Source organism: Onychostoma macrolepis, chromosome 19 (genome assembly GCF_012432095.1).
Source record: "Onychostoma macrolepis isolate SWU-2019 chromosome 19, ASM1243209v1, whole genome shotgun sequence".
Lineage (NCBI taxonomy): Eukaryota > Metazoa > Chordata > Actinopteri > Cypriniformes > Cyprinidae > Onychostoma > Onychostoma macrolepis.
Genome location: NC_081173.1, coordinates 26,346,012 through 26,358,412, shown reverse-complemented (window position 1 = coordinate 26,358,412; position 12,401 = coordinate 26,346,012).

Sequence of the window (12,401 nt, the reverse complement as noted above, 5' to 3'; positions counted from 1 at the left end):
AAAGGCGTCAAATCAGTTACATACAAATCATGAAAAAGTAAAAAAAGGGAAAAAGTTTATAAATTAAGAAACACACACATGCACACACTCTGAGGCTTCAACAACCACAACAAAAATGAAATACAAACGAATTTAACCAAAACAAAGCAACAGCGTCTCCAGATGATAGTTTCCATGTAGCACCAACAACAGGAAAGCTAAATCACACGTAGCGACGCCACTAATTGCTGTCTGCAATCAATTTACAATTTAGACAGATCAGACAGACCCTCAGTGAATACCAAATAATAATAAAAATCTGAATATCAACTATAATCCAATCAGTCAGGCAGACAACCAATATACTGGGAAGCTGAAAGCTCATTCAGTCTATCTGGGAGACAGTGGGTTTGACGGAGGGACAGAACGCGTCCGTAATGTTATGTGAACACCTGTACCTGTCGCACTGAAACTGTCTTGCTCAAACTCTAACTATAAATGAATACAACAAAAAAAAAAAACACCACTAAAACGCGAACTCATTGTTAAATAAAGGACACATCGCGACCAACTCCCTTACCTGCAGCGGGACAACCTCAGCCAGATACCAGTCAAGGGTTTTCCTTCAACATGCCATTCTATAAGGGAGTACACCAATAAGAGCTTCAGTGTACCACTAACAACACAGTCAACGTTAGAAAGCAAGGGGGCATGACTCATGACCCCATACTACCCCACCCACGAATTTATAGATCCGCTCACTGTCCGATGATAGGACAATCAATGAGCAAGCAGCCAATCAAATTTAAACAGGAAGCGCTTCACTAATCCTGCCACAATCTACCCCTGCTTCTGCATCATTGCCCCGACGATGAACAACACACTCACCACTCAAGTCCAGGGCCTAAACCATACCGAAATTGTCATAGATGTCCCTCCAGTAATACCCCATCATTACCCACCGCCCCTGCAGACCGTGGGAGATGGTGCATATTGGAATGTTGACCAGCTGTAGCTCGCCTAGACCATCGCGGTACTACATCACCATCAGGCAAACTTTCTGGCAACTGGACTAAAGCGTCCTCGAGTGGCTGACCTAAATTAGCTGGGACCCCCAGCCCACTGCAAGTTAAGGACCCCAAACACCCTGGGTCAACTGATACCGCGACGTCATTGGCCAGAGGTGTCTCTGAAGCCAAAACCCACAAATCTCCCTGCTCTGACCCTCGAAACCTGCTCACCCAAAGGTGGCACCGATTCGACTACTGGGCTACGAGTAGATACCTGGACAGGAAAGTCCTTCTGTGTTCGAACCTTCAACAACGAACGATGCACCTGCCTCACCTTATCCAATTCATCTCCCGGGGCAATGGAATAAACTGAACCTCCTTCTTTAGGGGCCCTCACCACCTGATACACCACTGGGCTCCACAGGTCCCGGATCTTTGACCGACCTCTCACGCCGACATTGCGGAGGAAAAACAGCTGACTCTCCCCCAGTGGTGTATCTCGCACCTGTGAGTCATGTTGCACCTTACGCCGTTCTGCAGCGACCCTCAGATGCTCCTGTGCCCCTTCAAAAGCCACCTGTAATCAAGTTTGATGCTCTATAACCCACTCGTGTACATTTCCTGCAACCGTCTCCTCCACCCTACCTAACAGAAAATCAACTGGTAACCGGGGTTCTTGACCAAACATCAAATAATATGGTGACTCGCCAGTTGAATGATGGGGAGTGGTATTGTAGCTAAACAGTACCTGCGGCAGACATGAAGCCCAATCCAGTTTTCTTGAAGGAGGCAGAGTGCGCAAAAGGTTGTGCAAGGTCCTGTTGAACCGCTCGCATTGGCCATTTCCTGCAGGATGGTAAAGTGTGGTTCGGGACTTCTCCACCTTATACAGATTACAAAGCTGCTGTATAAGTGAAGATTCAAAGTTGCGGCCCTGGTCCGAATGTATATGACCAGAGACCCCAAACTTGTAGGAACCCCCATGTAGGAACCGCCAGGGTGTACTTTGTGAAGACATCTGTCATCACTAGCACGTTCTCCAACCCCGAACTGGACGGCTCCAACACAGTAAAATCAATGGCCAAGATCTCATTTGGCCTAGAGGCCAGCAAATGCCCCATAAAGCTGGAGGTAATCGGCTGTACATCCTTAGCGGACCGGCAACGTTCACACTCCCTACACCAATGAGCCACCTCCTGGACATACCAGGCCAATAGCAATGCCAACGAACCAAATCCATACGTACAATGCCCTGGTGTCCGTGCTCCTGATGCAGCCAAGTCAAAATCTCTTCTCTTAACACAGAGGGCAGAAGTACTTGAAAACCTCCTCTCTCCCATCAGGGCGGAAGATTTGACGGTACAGGACCCCCTCACGTTCTACTATGTGGTCCCACTGACGGAGCAATGTCAAGCTCTTCTTAGATAATGATCGACGTTCCTCTAAGCTGGGGATGCTCTTACATCGCCAAAAACAAAAGACCCTACCAATATCTGGGTCAGACTCTTGTAGCACCCTCAAATCAGCTGCAGAATGGCTTGGGAAGACCTTAAGTGCAGCCTGAGTAACCTGATATGCTGGCTCCATTCCTGCCGCCTGTTGTACGGATGCAGGAACCACAATGGCTGGTAAAAGCTGTCCCACCCCATCGCTGTCCGCCGGAGGCTGTCTCGAAAAAGCATCAGCGTTACTGTTACTCTTACCTGGTCTATACCGAATTACAAAGTCAGAAACAGCGAGCTGGGCTGCCCAGCGCTGTTCAGTGGCACCCAGCTTGGCTGAAGACAAATGACTCAGGGGATTATTGTTGGTAAAAACAATACATTTATGCCCCAACAAATACTCTCTGTATTTTTCCGTCATTGCCCACTTGAGCGCCAAAAATTCTAATTTCATTGAGCTATAATTTACAGGATTGTGCGCAGTGGGCCACAAACTACGACTGGCGAAAGCGATAGGTCGAACCTTTCCTTCTTGTTCCTGGGAGAGAACTGCCCCCAGGCCCCGGTGACTAGCATCCACCTCAGGATGAAGGGCAATGAAAAATCAGCATATGCGAGAATAGGCGATGCTGTGAGCTTCTCCTTTGAAGTATCAAAGTTCTTTTGACAATGCTCTGTCCACGCACTGGCAAAGCTCAGTCCTGCTGGTTTTTTATGCCTGCCCCCAACAAACTCAGCAACCATCTTATGTAGAGGGGCTGCCAACTTGGCAAACCCCTCCACAAAGCGGCGATAGTAACTGCAAACCCTAAAAACGAACGGAGCTCTGTCACATTACCCGGATGGCCCCAATTCGCCACTACCTCTACTTTACTTGGGTCTGTGGCAACCCCCTGGGAGGACACCACATGACCCAAATACTTGTTATACCTGTTGTTTGAAGAACGCACAATTTTCCAGCTTTGCTTTGAGACCTTCCCGCTTCAATCGACCCAAGACCACCTCCAACCATTCCAGATGCTGAGTCACTGAGGAGGAAAATACCACAATGTCGTCCAAATACAAAAGCAACGACTGATGCCTCTGATCACCAAACAAGCTTTCCATCAACGCTGGAAAGTGCTGGGAGCATTACAAAGACCAAAAGGTATCCTATTCCATTCGAATAACCCGAATGGAGTACAAAAAGCAGTTTTGGGCCTATCCCCCTCAGTGACTGGAACTTGGTTGTACCCGCTGGCCAAATCCAAAGTGGAAAACCAGCGGGCCCCTGTCAGTGCATCTAACGTCTCCTCTATGCGAGCCAGCGGGAACGCGTCTTTCCTGGTCTTCGAATTCAGCTGACGGTAGTCTACGCACATACGTAGGCCACCGTCTTTCTTTTTCACTAGAACGATAGGAGACGCGTACGGACTACAGCTCTCTCGAATTATCTGGCCTTCCAGCAGCTGGTTGATGTGCGTCTTCACCACATCATATTCCGTAGGGGGCAAGCTCCTATATCGCTGCCGGACTGGGATATTGTCTGTAAAGGGAATGTCATGCGAGATCAGGTTAGTACACCCTAAATCACTATCATGAGCCGAAAACACGGACTGATAACTCGTAACAGGGTCCTAACCTTATCCTGCTCCTCCATCTCCAAAGCAGATAAGTCAACAGATTCAATCCGCTCTCGCAACGAGGGTTCCACCACACAGCCTTGGGAGCCCACTGTAGCAACCACCGCCTTTACCTCAGTCACCCCTGGAGGTAAGCTCACAACATACACGCCATGCAAGCTGCCTAACAAGGTATTTGGGTAAAGTACCGCATCTAACACTCCTATGTTCACAAGTGGGATGTAGACTGTGCCTCGGATCACTGGCACTAGGGCAGGAGAGGCCAAAAGGCCAGCCAGAAGTCCAGACTCAAGTGGCTCAAACAACACCGTACCCCCTGAATACTGTTCAGAACAGTGATTATCTTCATGGTACCACCCAGAACACGGCACTGATAACGCCCTCGCACTCTTGCCCTACCTACCTGTCCAAAAACTGGCTGGGATTTAATTTCGTGACAATGCTGTAATGCTTGCATCACAAAACCAGGAACCTCTACTACTGGTGGAGAGTCAAATAAGGCCTGGCCATGTTGGCCAAAGAGTTCCCGGTAGCACCGGCTCAGCACGTTTATCCCCAGTACCCCAGGGACCTGAGCACACATGCCCCCAGGAGGGTCCCTGACCACCAATATCCCACATTCCGGCAATATTTTGCCACACAATTCCACATTCAACTCCATATAGCCAATATATGGAATTGCAAGCCCATTAGCGGCACGTAATTGGAGCCACTGGCACAATTTTAAACGCTCTTGATCCCATGGTTTAAAATTTTCCAAAAAGCAGCTCTCTGTTATGGTGGATACTATAGAACCGGTATCAATTAAACAAGCAACGGAAACTCCACCAATACTGGCCACCAACTGCGGGCAGCCAGACATTCAACGAGTCATTGAGCTACCACTTACCAACACATCCGAGCCCTTAATTCCCCCATCCGAGCTGTGGCTCAACTAGTTTCCCGACGGCTGGCTTGATCGACGCTGCCCCTCTGCCGGCAATGACGCAGTAGAAACAGAAGACGAAGTACCTGGCGGTGGAGCATTACATTCCCTGGCAAAATGGCCCGGTTGGTGGCACCGCCTACAGATCACTGGCCCATAACATGGAGAATGACTCCGTGAACGTACACCCTGAAACTGAGCAAAACTTTGAGTAAGCTCGTTCAACTGATTTTGTTGTACATTTAACATCTCCCTTAATTCACTCAGCTCCGAAAGCAAGGACCCACCTGTATCCGAGCGCTGTCCCCCCTGAACACCATACTGAATCCCATACGATAACGGGACTGACTGGCTACGACCCCGCACACCCCCAGGCATACCCTCCTGCTCCCACCTAATTGCTTCACTGCGCACTTCTAACAGCGTGGCATTTGGTTGACGGCGGACTAATTGTTTAAGCTCATGCCGTAGTGTATTATCAGCCACATGTTCGAAAAAACTGGTCACGCAATAATACAGTAGCATTTGAGACAGCCCCAGGAAACCGCGGTTTAACTTTCTCCATAAGACCCATCAAAGTAAGGGAGAACTCTAACAAACCCTCCCCTTCCAACTGCCTCCTGGAGAAAAAGGCTTCCTGTAATGCTACGTGGGACTGAGAGCAGCCAAAAACCTCACGCAATGCAAGAAAAATCTTATCTGGATCCCCTCGTTCAATATCAGAACGATACCTGATCTCCTCCCGTGCCTCCCCCTCCAAGTGGTCAAATAAAAAGAACGCCTGGTCCCAAATCGACAAATGACGAGCCCAAATACAGGCCTGTGCCTTCTCAATCCATTCGTTGATGCCAATACCTGACTAGCCATTAAACTTGGGACATTTACGGTCCCTGGGTACAAATACAAATCTTTCAGACTGGCTAGCACCCACACCGACTGGATGAGGTGTAACAGGTTCTGCATCGGACACATTAGAAGATGCCGCACTGGGACCAGGCAATGCAAGGGAACGCTCTTGGCGCAGCCTCTCATTGTCTGCCTTCAACTGGGCTATAAGTTCTTTGAGTTCTCGGAGTTCCTCCTCCATATTTAAATTGCCACTTACCACCCCAAAAAGGGGAAACCACAGACAGGAGACCCAAAGGAATAGGGGAAAACCGTTCTCCACAATCCAGACAGACGCTGCTGCTTTGCCCCAAACCTAGAAACACAAAACACACTAAAAAACTAAAGAAAACAGTCACAACTGAAGACACAAAAAGGAACACCAATAAAGAAAATCTAGATAACCATGTCTCTGCCTAACTACCGTGACATCCTGCCGACTACGGCAAAAAAAAAAAAAAACACCACTAAAACGCGAACGCATTGTTAAATAAAGGACACATCGCGACCGACTCCCTTACCTGCAGCAGGAAAACCTCATCCAGATACCAGTCACGGGTTTTCCTTCAACATGCCATTCTATAAGAGAGTACACCAATAAGAGCTTCAGTGTACCACTAACAACACAGCCAACGTTATCCAACATACCTGGATGGCGACTAAATATGACGCAGAAAGCAAGGGGGCGTGACTCATGACCCCATACTACCCCACCCACGAATTTATAGATCCGCTCACTGTCCGATGATAGGACAATCAATGAGCAACCAGCCAATCAAATTTAAACAGGAAGCGCTTCACTAATCCTGCCACACTAGCACCAGTGATAGACAGAAATCTGAGGTCTCCGATGACGTGCCTACTGCTCCGTTCATTCATGAGCCTTCAGTTTGACCTATCCTGGCCATAGATTTGCGGTAACAAAAGCCTCCTCACAGTCTACTAGTCATAATGATTTCAGGACAGTTATTAGTCAGGTAAAGTTGTATCATGCCAATTACATAATGAAACAATTAGAAGCCAATTTAGAAAGGATAATGCAATTGTGAATCACATTGTAACCCCGCTCCTGTACATAGAGACTGTGGCTATATGGGAAATAGCCAAGTGACCTACGCAGGAGACAAACGAATTTAACATAGTCACACATGTAACAGTTATCCTAATTTAACACAAGACACACGGTCTAAAATGCATAGCAAAGCACTCAATTACTTAAAGCACTAAACTTAATTAGCCTATGTGCACATGTAGTAGCACAAACAACTATACAGTGTGCTCTATGGGCACAATGTGTTTAACACAATTACATTTTTGAATCATACCTGACAGCAGAGAGACACACAGCAGTGAGAGTTCTGGAGCAAAGCTCCAGAGACCCTCACACACTGCATGGGGTTTTCTGCATGGGGTTTTTGTCACTTCACTTATATACCCAAACAAACAAATCTTCAGATTAGTTGTAAAAACATAAAATACCTTTTGGTGTTTTTGGTTCTAGTGCTCCAGGGTCGCACCTGGATGAAGATGGAAAAACATTCCCGCAGACCCCTAAAGGGGGACACACCCCCTCCTCAGCAGAACACAATTCTATAAAAGTTTTCAATCTTTCTCATAATATAAGTGACTACTGTGAAATTGAGACCAGTTTACCAATCACACAGAAACCTTTAAAATGATACCAAACATGAAGGGGAAAAACAACAGGTTCACAATGTATATGATATGTGGTACCTATTCTTAATTAACTTTGAGTGAAGCCTTTTGGGGGAAAAGAGTCAGAGGCAGAGAGGGCAGGGGAGGGGGAGGAAGAGGAAGAGGGTCGTAAATGAACAAGGGGAGTGGTGTTGTTTGCTCTCTCTGAAGAGCCCTTCTCCAGATAAGTTTTATTGTTTTATTGCATGGCATCTGTAGTGTGTAAGTTCCTGAGTTTTGGCTTCATGAGGAATTAATTTCATAAGGAAATAATTTCACTCCCTACACTACCACTAAATATTGTAATTTGGATTTAGGTTCTCAGTCTGGGTGAATAAAAGGGAAGTAGCAAAATCAATATAACCGGTATATTTACCAGTGGTATGCATAATTAAAATATGTAACATAATTAAGCATAGAAATATACAATTTCATAATTGCCATCATACAATTGCCTATATTAAGTGTTTTAATTGCAAAGCATTAATGCAGACCTAAGGTTTCAACTAGGTCAATCAGAGAATAAGATTAACAGAAAGAGCGATTTAAAATCTGTAGTTCAACTTTTGCAATCATTCTCTGTGCATTTGATGTGCAGACTGAGTCACACTTAATAATGTAGGTTTGAATGTTCATATCAGATCTTATTTATTTAGATAAATTTGCATTGCCATTAGACATATGCTGCAAACTAGTGGGCCCCCTAGTTCACAACAATGCTAATGATTGGACATAATAAATATTTTGTCCTAAGAGACCAGCTGAATTGCTGAATAGATCTCATCTTAGAATTTGTAAATAGAATTTAAATCAATTGATGTGTGACTGTAGCCATGCAAGTCCTTTGCTCATTACAGTGTTTACATACAGTACGTTCATAAGATCATAACATTTGCACAAGATTTTAAAATTGCAAAAATGTTTGCCATAATTTAAATGAAATTATAAGAAAATAATTTCCTTTGACTATATGTATGAAGTCAATAATGCTTGATAGGTTTGAATGATGTGAGTAATTTAGACCTGGATGTCCTTATGTTCAATACCAGGTATGTATATTGTGCAGTTGCAATAATGAAAGTGTGTTCTGTATGTTTGCGTATGTATATGTTTGTGTATAGGAGATGGGTGATGTCTAGCCTACCATAATCTGTGTTGTGTAATTTAGTTCCGGCACTACACCGGGAGGTCATGTAACTACTTGTGTATTGCAATAAGATGTGAATGACCCCTTGACGTATCTACACCCCCATCTCCTTGAAATTTGTCCCTCAGAGATGGCAGCAGTCAATCTGAAAGGGAAACAGACAGAGAGAAAAAACAGCTTAATCTTGAGCCTTTTCACAATTTGCTTGAAGGCTGGTGGATCTTAATTTTCCTGTAGTGGCCACAGCCATACAGTTGTTGCAGATGGTTGTGATTGCATACCATCAGGAGCAAATTTGTTTTAATTTACAAAGACAGCCTAAGCATGTTGCACCTTAAACTGCTGTTACAGCTGAGTTTACACAGTCTGCTGTGTTGCAGGCATTATGACACCCAGATCTGCTGGGAAATTGAACTTTTAAATGATACTGTTTACACTAGTCAGATCTGTGTTCAGTGCATTAGCTTACCAGTTTTGGTGCTGTACTGTTTGCTTAGCAATTAGTATTTTCTTAGTTTTCTTAGTTTCTTCAATTAGTAAGTCTGTAAAGACTTGTGAATTTCTGCCTGATTTTAACATTACACACAACTTTAATCTAAGGCCGTAACCATGTCTTGAACATTAGGGGGACCAATTATATATATATATATATATATATATATATATATATATATATATATGTATATATATATATATATATATATACAGGTGCATCTCAATCAATTAGAATGTAGTCTCAACAAATTAGAATATGGTGACATGCCAATCAGCTAATCAACTCAAAACACCTGCAAAGGTTTCCTGAGCCTTCAAAATGCTCTCTCAGTTTGGTTCACTAGGCTACACAATCATGGGGAAGACTGCTGATCTGACAGTTGTCCAGAAGACAATCATTGACACCCTTCACAAGGAGGGTAAGCCACAAACATTCATTGCCAAAGAAGCTGGCTGTTCACAGAGTGCTGTATCCAAGCATGTTAACAGAAAGTTGAGTGGAAGGAAAAAGTGTGGAAGAAAAAGATGCACAACCAACCGAGAAAACCGCAGCCTTATGAGGATTGTCAAGTAAAATCGATTCAAGAATTTGGGTGAACTTCACAAGGAATGGACTGAGGCTGGGGTCACGGCATCAAGAGCCACCACACACAGACGTGTCAAGGAATTTGGCTACAGCTGTCGTATTCCTCTTGTTAAGCCACTCCTGAACCACAGACAACGTCAGAGGCGTCTTACCTGGGCTAAGAAGAAGAAGAACTGGACTGTTGCCCAGTGATCCAAAGTCCTCTTTTCAGATGAGAGCAAGTTTTGTATTTCATTTGGAAACCAAGGTCCTAGAGTCTGGAGGAAGGGTGGAGAAGCTCATAGCCCAAGTTGCTTCAAGTCCAGTGTTAAGTTTCCACAGTCTGTGATGATTTGGGGTGCAATGTCATATTCTGGTGTTGGTCCATTGTGTTTTTTGAAAACCAAAGTCACTGCACCCGTTTACCAAGAAATTTTGGAACACTTCATGCTTCCTTCTGCTGACCAGCTTTTTAAAGATGCTGATTTCATTTTCCAGCAGGATTTGGCACCTGCCCACACTGCCAAAAGCACCAAAAGTTGGTTAACCCTTTCACACGTGAGTTTAAAATATTCTATCTGAGCCCCCGGCGTGAGTTTTTTTAGGCGACCGTTATTTTAGAACTTATAGCCTTATTGTTTCCATGGCGACGCGTCATGCTTGTCATGTGACACACCGCAGCCGTAATAGCGCTGTATGACACATGGATTGCTTTTATTTCCTTTTTCCTTTTTTTATTATTAATATTCACAAACATACTCGCTATATTATTAAATATCTGATATTCCGATTCTGAAATATATGCAAGTAAATGTGTTTGGTTGTTTAAACACGTTTATAATGATCGTGTTAGTTGATCTATACCGGGTGATGGGCGCCGCCATGTTTGCTCGCGCTGAATCCAGCTGTGGGATTTACAACACGTAAATTCATCCTCTCCTCCCGAAACACGTTAAAGTAAGTCTCCAGTAAACTGGGAGAAGAGCAGCGTAAACTTTAAAGTATCTACACAATCTGTATATGATATCAATAAAAACATGTCGTCAGATTATATTTGTAAGGATCATTATTGCTGCTTCCATAGACATCAGCGCATATTTTACAAACTATAAATGTATGGCTTTGCTAGTACTTATGTGTATTTAAATGTCTGAAATCTAAAATAAGCATTATATGGTTGAAAACACTGAATAAGTGATAATATTACAAGCGCTCGCGCGTCTGATCTGGCTCCGCGCCAGAAAGCAGATTTGAATTTCAGCAGTTGATGACGTGACTCACTGAAAGTTCCAATCACACCGGTGTGATCGTACGCTCCAGGGACCAGCCAAGACTGATCACACCGGTGTGATCGTACGCGTTAAAGGGTTAAATGACCATGGTGTTGGTGTGCTTGACTGGCCTGCAAACTCACCAGACCTGAACCCTATAGAGAATCTATGGGGTATTGTCAAGAGGAAAATGAGAAACAAGAGACCCAAAAATGCAGATGAGCTGAAGGCCACTGTCAAAGAAACCTGGGCTTCCATACCACCTCGGCAGTGCCACAAACTGATCACCTCCATGCCACGCCAAATTGAGTCAGTAATTAAAGCAAAATGAGCCCCTACCAAGTATTGAGTACATATACAGTAAATGAACATACTTTCCAGAAGGCCAACAATTCACTAAAAATGTTTTCTTTATTGGTTTTACGAAGTATTCTAATTTGTTGAGATTTGGTGGGTTTTTGTTAAATGTGAGCCAAATCATCACAATTAAAAGAACCAAAGACTTAAACTATTTCAGTCTGTGTGCATTGAATTTATTTAATACATGAGTTTCGCAATTTGAGTTGAATTCCTGAAATAAATTAACTTTTCCACGACATTCTAATTTATTCAGATGCACCTGTATATATATATATATATTAGTGCTGTCAATCGATTAAAAAATTTAATTGCGTTAATCACAGTCATGGACTGTGATTAATCATGATTAATCACAAATTTAAAATACTAGGATTTACCTGTAAATGTGTTGAAATAAAGAAATGCATGACAAACTAGTTTAAGGAAACAGAACCTTTCACACTTCCGCCAGGTATGAGACATAATCCTTATTATTCTTTTATCATTATTCTTTTGTTTTTATTCAGCCATTATCAGCCTTTATACTGGCAATAAAACGTTTACCAAGCCACATCGCTTCAATCCCAGTATACTATCCCAACTATTATCAAAAGTATTTCTAAATAAATACAACAAAGCATTTTCTTGCGACCTTACGTTAAGTATTATGACAAAATGCATTATGAAGAAGAATTGGACCTGTTCTGCAGGTGCATTAGAGCTAATATTAGCATCATGCTTCATAAGACAATTTATGAGATTAATAGTACACTTTTACTCAGAACTCACTTCAAACCACCATCGAGTGTTCGTAATAACTTCCTTTTGTGATCACATGTGGAATCTGGTCGTTTACTGTTGTTAAAATATGCTATTTATAGCCTTTTATATATAGCTGCACAAATTAGCATTTCAGATGTACACATTCAAATCAAGAAAATCACATACAAATATCCTATCGTAATCGTGTGTTTATTATCTTATATAATCTATAGTGGCTGTTGTCAAGTTTATTTCTGCTGCTCT